Genomic DNA, 8926 nt, shown 5'->3' on the forward strand with positions numbered 1-8926 from the left:
CGCTAAACAAATGACTTGGCTGTCAGAAAGACTAGAATGAGTCCAGCTGGACTCTACACAGGTGTCGCCCAGTGTGAGCGCCCATCACAGCTCTTCGAAGCTTGTCCATGCTGATTCTACGGAAACTGTCACTCGAGCTGGATATTGTTTGTCAATAAACTCCAAAGCCTGTTTCGCTCTCTTATAGGAAGGAAAACAACCCCTCCTTGTCTCAGGGGCGTAACAGAGCCCCCCGCAATGCCCTAAACTGGGCTCCAGTTTCGTTACGCCACTGCCTTTTCTAACAGTGACATGAGATGGAATGGTCCAATCACAAAACACACTATAATGAAGGTAGGGCGGGCTGGTAATTCGCGCCCTGTGCCAAAGCAATAGCAAAAGTGCAACTCGGAAAAACGCAAGTTCAATGCTAGTATGTTCACGAAAAGCAGCCAAGCGCCTCTCGTGCACCGCCAGGCGTGGCTGGTGCACAGCTTTGTTGTGTACAGGGCTGGGGAAGCCCGGGTGCGCGGAGCGCGCAAACCAAGGAGTACCTCCGGGCTGTCCAGCAGGCATGTCTCGTGTAACACAGGAGAGCTAAGCAGTAGACGTGGTCCTAGAAGCCTGTGGGCAGCCATAGAGCTCTGGAATGAACATGTCCCCCGGGACGGATTTGGTGCTAAGAAGCTGGAATAACTATCAGCAGTACTGTGATGGACCAGAATCACTTGTGAGCAAATCAGCTGCTGGGGAGCAGGCCCGTGCAGAAGCAAGGCCGGTGCTATGCATGCATGCAAACAACGTGTTCCCGCCTTAGTGCTGTGGCGTAGGCATGTGCATAAGCAAATCCGGTGCTATGCAAGCAAGCATCAACGCGTGCCACTCTAGTGCTGTGGCGTAGGCATATGCATAAGCAAATCCGGTGCTGTGCAAGCAACCATCAACGTGTGCCGCTCTAGTGCTGCGAAGCAGGCATGTATCTTACAAGCGTGGTGCTATGCATGTAAGCATCAACGTGTTCCTCTCTAGCACTGTGAAGCAGGCATGTGTGTAACTCGTCTGGTGCTCTCCATGCAAGCATCAATGTGTGCCGCTCTAGCGCTGTGAAGCAGGCATGTGTGTAAGCAAGTCTGGTGCTATGCATGCAAGCGTCAACGTGTACTGGTCTAGTGTTGTGAAGCAGGAACGTGTGTAAGCTGGTGTTAACACGAAGATGACAGGCTACGGACGAAGCTCTGGTGCCTTGAAGCAGGCATGTTGTGTAGCAGCTCCGTCGGTGTGGAGCAGTCATGCTCGTTGAGCAACTCTGTTACTGTGACGCAAGGGATACCTGGACAAAAGTCCTGCTGCCGGGAAGCAGGCATGGTGCTTTTCTGGTATTGCTAAGCAAGAGGTATCTGGGCAGCAGCACTGAAGCTGTGGAGCAGGCAGGTCTGTGGTGCTTCTCTGGTGTTGTGAAGCAGGCATACCCGAGGAGCCGCTCTGATATTGCGATGCAAGGTGTACCCGTGGAACAGTGCTGGTGGTGTGAAGCAGGTATATCTATAGGGCTTCTCTGGTACTGCGATGCAAGGGGTACCTGGGCAACAGCCCTGATGTGGAGAAACAGAGAAGTCGTGGCAAGTGTTCTTGGACCAGACAGACCTCCGAGCAGCCCCAGGGTGAAGACGGAGCCTGCGAGGCCGCCCTGGTTCCCGTGAAGAAGGCACGCGCTGAGGGCGGGGAAGGCAAGCCTGGCTCCCAAACGCAGTTATTCACATGGGAAGCTCTGGTGCTACAAAGCAGGCGTTCCGGAGGCTGGAGCTGCCGTGTAGCAGGCATCCCTCACGAGTAGCACTGAGGCTGCCAAACAGACTTAGCCGGGGAGTGCTCATAGTGCTGTGAAGCAAGCATCGCTATGGAGCTGTGAGGCAGGCACCGCCAATGAGCAGGTGTGGAATTGGGAAGCAGGCATATTCCTCACAGGAGAAGCCCTGAGGACAGAAGCAGAAATGGTAGGGAAAAGGTTTTGAAACTGTGAAGCGGGCGTAGCCAAATATACGAAGGCCCTCTTTAGCTATGAAGCAGATCGTCGCTCGTGTTGTTATTAACGCATGTGTGTGAGCAGATCGTGTGCCCTGAAGCAGGCATGCTTAGTGTCTCGCGTGGTGCTATGTTGCAGGCAAGCCAATTGGACAGCCCCTGTACTCTTGAGCTTGCATGCCATGGGGACAGCTCTCACGCTGTGACGCAGAACAGCTCAGGACCCTTTTTTGGTGTTGCACAGCAGGCATGCATGTGGTGCTGTGAAGAGCTATGTCACTGTGGAGAAGGCATGCCTCTGAGACGGTTTGATGCTGTGGAGAAAGCCCGCCCGATGCAGCACTCTAGCTGCACAGCGAGCACGCTGGGGGATAATCTCTTGCACGAAACGCGAGGGGCGCGGGCCTATTTGGCGACCCTTAAAACATCCTGCTTGGATTTTAGGCACCACCGAGGAGTGCACGGCCCCAGCCCTCCCTCCACCCCAAAGCCCTGTAGCCTGGCTCGACGTACACACAAAGTTGGCCTCATGAAAGACATGCTGTGCGTTTGCATTTAAAAAGTAAGCCACATACACCACCCCCTCATCAGCAGACCGCAAGCAGCACGACCCAATATCCGGACAAATTATTCTCCTTTTAAATGTAGCGCCAACGCTGTATGGTGGGAGCTAGAGTCTGATTGTGAGCTGTCTCGAGCGTCCACGCGCTGGATAAGCGCCGAAGTGCAAAACTCTTCAGGAAAGGTGTAACTCACCTGTGCAGCTGTCACAGAGCTCGCGCCACCGATCCACGCTATCCAGAGGTCTGGTGCTGACCAGGGTCTGTGCTCCGTGTGAGGGGGTCGTGCCCGTGTTCAGGGTGTGCGTCTCCCTGCGGGCACAAAGTGGGGGCTCAGGTTCCAGGATCGTACTCCTCTGCTGCTCCCCCAGGCTCTCGCAGCTCTACTGCTCTCACTTCAGCAGCTCCAGCTGCTTCTATCAGTAACTAAGCAGGCAGCGGCCACTTAGAGGAGATGAGAAGCACGCATGCGCAGTGTTCTCCGCGAACCCCCCCCCCCCTCCAGCTCGCCGTCGCCTCCTCTCTCTCGTCCCCCTTCACGCCTTCTATATGTCTCCATCCATGATCACCTGTTGTCAATCCAATCCCTTTAACTCTTTTTTTTTCTTCCATCTCCCGCCCGTTTTCTCTTTTCTCTCCCGTTTCTGCCTCACAGATTACGTTTTCCACTTCTCATCTCTACTCACTCACTTTGCTGACCCGTATTTTTCCTCCTTTTTTCTTCTCCCCCTTGCGGTTCCTCTTCTTCCCATAGCTTCTTCCTCCAAAGCTGTACTCTTCCCCTCTTCCCATGTTTCTTCCATCCCAGGTACCGCGGGCTTAGAGTTCCGTTTACAGGGGAAGGAGGGCTTTCAGGCCACTAGGAGAAAGTGTACGTCCAAGGGCCCGACAGGGTCTTCTAAAGTCACTCCACGCCACCCCAAGAGAAAGGGTAGCCTGTGTACACCATACGGCCCAGGGCGCCAGGTAAGGGGAAATCACCAGATTACCAGATCACCAGAGTCAAAGAGGTAGCAGAAAGCACGCGATGAGAGGGTGCCTCGCTCTGCATTGTTTGTGCCCTTGGCAGGAATTCGTTCACAGAGGTTTTTTGTGAGCGTGTTGTCCAGTGAAGTAGGTATTTGTGGGAAAGTGGGTTAGCAATTGCGGGGGGAGGTGAGTGGCGGGGGAGTGGTGAGGGGGGGGCGGGGAGGGGGGGGTGTTACGGGTACACCTGCTCGAACAGCAACTCCAGTTCTTGTTAGGGTGAAACACAAGCAAAACCCAAATTAACCTTTGCTCATCCCTCAGGCAGCATGGCCCAAAAACAGTCAAGCTTGACTTTGAGGCAATGTGTAAATGTTTATGCAGCACACAAACAATAATACAACAAGAAGAAACAACATACAGAAAATCTCACACAAATTTGGGAAAAATAGAGTAGAATTTAATAAATTATGTGACACCAAAGCGACAAAAATCCAATAAGTACAACTGGAGATATGTATTTTTTAAGCTTTAAATGGAAATAGTGCTTAAAAGCACAAAGAAGCAACTGTGGTTAGCTGGTTGCACTTGACTGGGGACAAAGTCATAAGTTCAGACGGACCACGGTGCAGTGTGAACTGGCTACAGGAACCAAGTTAGGCTCGCTAAACATGGTACCTCAAATCCTGGTTGCGGAGCATTGTAAGATCACACCCTGAGGATGCGTCTCGCAGTGGCAGTTCCTATAAGCTGCAAGCTGCTATGAAAGGCCCTGTGTTGAGGATGTATCACACATCATCAATTCTAGGGAGCTGCAAGGCTGCAATGCGAGGTCTTGTATCGAGGATGTGCTGCACGGCGGCAGTTTTGAGGAGTTGCGAGGCTCATTCGAGGTTCTGCGCTGGGGATGCATCACACTGCAGTAGTTCTGATGTGGGGCTACATAGAGATCTGCTGTGATGCACTGGTTCTGCCCAAAAGACCACAGCTGAGCTGGCTGAACACCTTCAGGCCCACTTCCATGGGTTAAGGACTGTGGTGGCACCACTTGGGGAAATGACACATACCAGGCAGAGTTCAGGTGCTGAATTTAAAGTTGTCTGTGGCCTTTTCAGTCCCTGAGGCTTTGATCCGGATGCCAGTCAACTAGCTCTTAGAATCACTTTGGGGGTCCCGGTCTCAAGATGCAGGCCCAGGACTTCTCACTCAGCCAGCAGTGCAACAGGGTAGCGGGGCATCAGACTAGCAGTCCTTCTTGCAGCAAGAGCCGTACAGCAGTCCTTCTGAGCCATCCACAGGCCCAGAGGTGTTGTGAAAAGTTGGGTCTGAGGGTCCAATATTTATACTTGTTGCCAACGTTGAAGTGGGAGAAACGTCTAGCATTCTAGCCCTACAGAAGTGTCTAGAATTCACTTCCACCCTGTCCTGGCCACAGCTTGCCTGGGGTCACAAAATATTAGTGTCAAACATTTTGTGAGTGTGCTAAGGTAGAACCTCTGTGATGTGCAAGTGTGGTAGGTGACAACACCTCCCCCTATCAAGTGAGAGACATCCCATCCTGCCAACACCTATCTTGCCTTTGTCTCACTGCCTGAGAGCAATACAAAAAGACCAACTGCCAGATACACCTAAACATGTTCAGAATTGTGACTTTGCAAGGAAAGAGGGTTTTAAATTACAATTCTATAGACACCAAACTCGACTTTCTAACCTGCTCCCATTTGAAAGCTATCCCTTATTAAATGAAATAAGGTAACCCACGCTATCCAATGGGAAATTTAGGACTTGCAGTAGTAAAAACTGAATGTAAATGTTTTTCACTACCAGGAAACGTAAAAGTTAAACATAAATGTCCAACTTTTTAATTACACTGCACCCTGCATTGTGGGCTGTTTATGGCCTTCCCTAGGGGTGCCTTATGTGCATTAAAACAGCAGGTTTAGGCATGGTAAACAGTTTATTTTGCCAAGTCAAAATGGCAATTTAAAACTGCACATACAGTCTGCAGTGGCAGGACTGAGACAAGCTACTTAAGCAGGTGGCATAATCAGTGCTGCATGTCCGCTAGTAGTATTTCATTTACAGGCCTTGGGTACCTATAGTACCACTTTACTAGGGAGTTACAAGTAAATCAAATGTACCAATTGGGTATAGCTAATATTACCATGTTTTATGGGGAGAACACAAGTACTGTTGCATTGGTTAGCAGTGGTAAAGTGTTCAGAGCATTAAAGATCAACAAAAATGGGTTCAGAAAACAGGAAGGTGAAGGCAAAAGGTTTTGGGATAACCCAGGAGAAAGGGCCAAGCCCAACATTAGCTGGCAGCCCAAAATCTTTGGGATTCTCAGCACTCCCACAGCCAGGACATCTTCAGGCTGGTTGGCCATTTTCACATGTACCTAGCTGTTTGGTATTTATCAGGTGCAATACTTGTCATCTATCACTAGTTTTGGGGAATAGGAAACAGATTCTGATGCATACCACACCAAAATCTGCATTTTCTGGTATTTACCAGGCACCTCCACAAACATATTTACGGATTTAAACTGCCAAAACGCATCCCTGGGCTGTGTTACTTAACAGAAAACACATAATTCCAATATGGGTGTGTAGGAAGTTGGCTCTGTATGCACTATTTCAAAGTAAGATATAGCATGCACAGAGTCCAAGGGTTCCCCTTAGAGGTAAGATAGTGGCAAAAAGAGATAATTCTAATGCTCTATTTTGTGGTAGTGTGGTCGAGCAGTAGGCTTATCAGAGGGTAGTGTTAAGCATTTGTTGTACACACACAGGCAATAAATGGGGAGCACACACTCAAAGACAATTCCAGGCCAATAGGTTTTTATATAGAAAAATATATTTTCTTAGTTTATTTTAAGAACCACAGGTTCAAGATTTACAAACAATACTTTAAATGAAAGGTATTTCACTTAGGAACTTTAGGAACTTAGAATTAGCAAAATAGCATATACAGTTTTCACACAAATGGCAATAAGCTATTTTAAAACTAGACACAGTGCAATTTTCAACAGTTCCTGGGGAAGGTAAGTGTTTGTTAGTTTTGCAGGTAAGTAAACCACCTACAGGGTTCAAAATTGGCAGCTCAGGGCCGGTCAGGTGCAGAGGTCAAAGTGGTGCCCAAAACGCATAGGCTTCAATGGAGAAGGGGGGTGCCCCGGTTCCAGTCTGCCAGCAGGTAAGTACCTGCGTCTTCGGAGGGCAGACCAGGGGGGTTTTGTAGGGTACCGGGGGGACACAAGTCAGCACAGAAAGTACACCCTCAGCGGCACTGGGGCGGCCGGGTGCAGTGTGCAAACAGGCGTCGGGTTTGCAATAGGATTCAATGGGAGACCAAGTGGTCTCTTCAGCGATGCAGGCAGGCAAGGGGGGGGCTCCTCGGGTTAGCCACCACCTGGGCAAGTGAGAGGGCCACCTGGGGGTTGCTCCTGCACTGGAGGTCGGATCCTTCAGGTCCTGGGGGCTGCGGGTGCAGTGTCCTTACCAGGCGTCGGGTCTTTGAAGCAGGCAGTCGCGGTCAGGGGGAGCCTCGGGATTCCCTCTGCAGGCGTCGCTGTGGGGGCTCAGGGGGGTCAACTCTGGCTACTCACGAGCTTGTAGTCGCCAGGGAGTCCTCCCTGTAGTGTTTGTTCTCCACAAGTAGAGCCGGGGGCGTCGGGTGCAGAGTGCCAAGTCTCATTCTTCCGGCGGGAAACGTGTGTTGTTTCAAAGTTGCTTCTTTTTGCAAAGTTGCAGTCTTTGTGGAGAACCGCTGTTCTTGGTCCTTCTAGATGCAGGGTAGTCCTCTGAGGCTTCAGAGGTTGCTGGACCCTGTGGAACGCGTCACTGGAGCTGTGTCTTTAGAAGTGGGGAGACAGGCCGGTAGAGCTGGGGCCAAAGCATTTGGTGTCTCTGTCTTCTCTGCAGGTTTTTCAGCTCAGCAGTCCTTCTTCATCTTAGGTTGCAAGAATCTCTCTTGCTGTGTTCTGGGAGCCCCTAAATACTCGATTTAGGGGTGTGTTTAGGTCTGGGGGTTAGTAGCCAATGGCTACTAGCCCTGAGGGTGGCTACACCCTCTTTGTGCCTCCTCCCTGAGGGGAGGGGGGCACATCCCTATCCCTATTGGGGGAATCCTCCATCTGCAAGATGGAGGATTTCTAAAAGTCAGAGTCACCTCAGCTCAGGACACCTTAGGGGCTGTCCTGACTGGCCAGTGACTCCTCCTTATTTTTCTCATTATTTCCTCTGGCCTTGCCGCCAAAAGTGGGGCCGTGGACGGAGGGGATGGGCAACTCCACTAGCTGGAGTGCCCTGGGGTGCAGTAACAAAGGGGGTGAGCCTTTGAGGCTCACCGCCAGGTGTTACAGTTCCTGCAGGGGGAGGTGAGAAGCACCTCCACCCAGTACAGGCTTTGTTACTAGCCACAGAGTGACAAAGGCACTCTCCCCATGTGGCCAGCAACATGTCTGGTGTGTGGCAGGCTGCTAAAACTAGTCAGCCTACACTGGTAGTCGGTTAAGGTTTCAGGGGGCACCTCTAAGGTGCCCTCTGGGGTGTATGTTACAGTAAAATGTACACTGGCAACAGTGTGCATTTATTGTGCTGAGAAGTTTGATACCAAACTTCACAGTTTTCAGTGTAGCCATTATGGTCCTGTGGAGTTCGTGCATGAGAGACTCCCAGACCATATACTCTTATGGCTACCCTGCACTTACAATGTCTAAGGTTTTGCTATACCTATACCTATGGTATAGTGCACCCTGCCTTAGGGCTGTAAGGCCTGCTAGAGGGGTGACTTATCTATACCTATAGGCAGTGTGAGGTTGGCATGGCACCCTGAGGGGAGTGCCATGTCGACTTAGTTGTTTTATCCCCACTAGCACACACAAGCTGGCAAGCAGTGTGTCTGTGCTGAGTGAGGGGTCCCCAGGGTGGCATAAGACATGCTGCAGCCCTTAGAGACCTTCCCTGGCATCAGGGCCCTTGGTACCAGAGGTACCAGTTACAAGGGACTTAACTGGATGCCAGGGTGTGCCAATTGTGGAAACAAAGGTACAGGTTAGGGAAAGAACACTGGTGCTGGGGCCTGGTTAGCAGGCCTCAGCACACTTTCAAATCATAACTTGGCATCAGCAAAGGCAAAAAGTCAGGGGGTAACCATGCCAAGGAGGCATTTCCTTACAGGGTGGCAACACGAGTTACCAAACATAGCAGAATCTAGCAACCTACTTGTAATGAGGGCCATAGTGTCAAGGGGAAGGGCCAGGTAGTCCAGACAGTCCAAATCCAAACAACCTACTTCCTTGCAGGTGTTTCATAGTTCTCTTCTTTTGTGTCTTTTTGGTGATGCAAAATGCACAGCTCTCGCACTACTGCAAAGTATATGTGTCTAGAAAGAGC

At 50.8% G+C, this 8926-nt stretch overlaps 1 protein-coding gene across 1 annotated transcript in view; it reads right to left on the reverse strand.

The window, feature by feature from the left end:
- Nucleotides 1-2985, reverse strand: part of WSCD1 (WSC domain containing 1) — a 218842-nt gene extending 215857 nt beyond the window's left edge. Inside the window, exon 1 of the mRNA XM_069227004.1 lies at nt 2758-2985. The gene's annotated coding sequence lies outside the window, so the exon portion shown is untranslated. The remainder of the gene's footprint in view (nt 1-2757) is intronic.
- Nucleotides 2986-8926: the final 5941 nt, after the last annotated feature.

This window comes from Pleurodeles waltl, chromosome 3_2 (assembly GCF_031143425.1).
Source record: "Pleurodeles waltl isolate 20211129_DDA chromosome 3_2, aPleWal1.hap1.20221129, whole genome shotgun sequence".
NCBI classification, from domain to species: Eukaryota; Metazoa; Chordata; class Amphibia; order Caudata; family Salamandridae; genus Pleurodeles; species Pleurodeles waltl.